Below are 1,310 nucleotides of genomic sequence, written 5' to 3'. Positions count from 1 at the left end.
TACCTTGATTGTTCAACCAAGGATTTTCCAAACCAATTCACTATGAATGGTAAAATTCCCAAGCTTTCACCAAGCTTTTACAATGGCTTTTCATAGGCTTAACCATAACCTTCAACAATGGTTTTTCCCGAGATCAAGCAAAACCTAAACACTAACTTTTCTAAGTTGAGTTAAAACCTATACACTTAATCAAGCGAGCCCAAGCTTGATTAATTCTCTTAGAGTGTCTCGCACACTCTAAGCAATCAAGGAGAAAAGAAATAAAGAGGTACCAAAGATCACTAACTTGATCTGATGGTACAAGATGAAGTTCTTAACTCTATTACAAAGATGGGAGTGAAGTGCAGAAAGTATGTAGAGTGTTCTTGAGATTTTTGAGCTCTTTTTGATATTGGAAGCCTTCAAAACTATTTCTTAGATGTTAGGAGGGCTTTTTATGCTTGAAAAATTAACTCTGATGGTTGCTAGATAGATTCTGACCGTTGGAAATAGTTTGGGAGCAATTCTAGTCGTTATTTTGTCTTTTAGCATTCAATTCTAACTATTAGATAGAATGCTCTTAGTTGACTAATTGTTAGCACTTAGTCGACTAAGTCGTCTCTATCTTTGAACCTAGTTTCTAACAATAGGCTCTATCTCTGAACCCAGTTTCTGGCAGTAGCCTCTTAGTCGACTAACAAAACTTCTTAGTCGATTAAGTCGTTTTTGTCTCTGAATCCAGTTTTTGGCAAAAAGCTCTTAGTCGACTAACACTGTCTCTTGATCGACAAAGTGTTCTCTGTTTCACGATTTGCTTGAACTCGCCAATTTCTTTTTTGAGTTTATCCATCCAATTCCTTGATTGTTGAACTTAAAGGCTTCTTATTTCATTGCTCAATTGTAGCTGCTTATTCTTATGAATTTTCATATTTACTTTTGAGTGATTAATTTATTAATGGCATATATTTTTGTCCTGAACACTTAAACAATATAATTAGACATTAATGAATGGAAATATTTTGCTATCATCAAAAACATATAGAGTCAACATTCTCTACCTCTTATTTTTTATGGTGACAAAACACTCATAAATTAATAGTGCAATGTCTATGTTCAATATGAATGCTTCAAATCTTTATGCACAATGAGTTACTCCCCCTTAGTCAATGCATCTAGTTTTCTTTACATAATATTCAGTAAAACTAAAACAAAGCATCACACATTAAACATGAAGATCAATTAAACTCTATTTAACTTAGTCTTCCTTTTTTTTTAAAATTTTATCATTAAAATTGATATTCAAAACTCCCCCCTTAATGAGTGCATCTAAA

This window comes from Theobroma umbraticum, unplaced genomic scaffold, assembly GCF_002168275.2.
Source record: "Theobroma umbraticum cultivar Fairchild unplaced genomic scaffold, ASM216827v3 scaffold_2.0, whole genome shotgun sequence".
Lineage (NCBI taxonomy): Eukaryota > Viridiplantae > Streptophyta > Magnoliopsida > Malvales > Malvaceae > Theobroma > Theobroma umbraticum.
The sequence above is the reverse complement of the archived record's forward strand: the minus strand, read 5'-3'. Positions refer to the sequence as shown.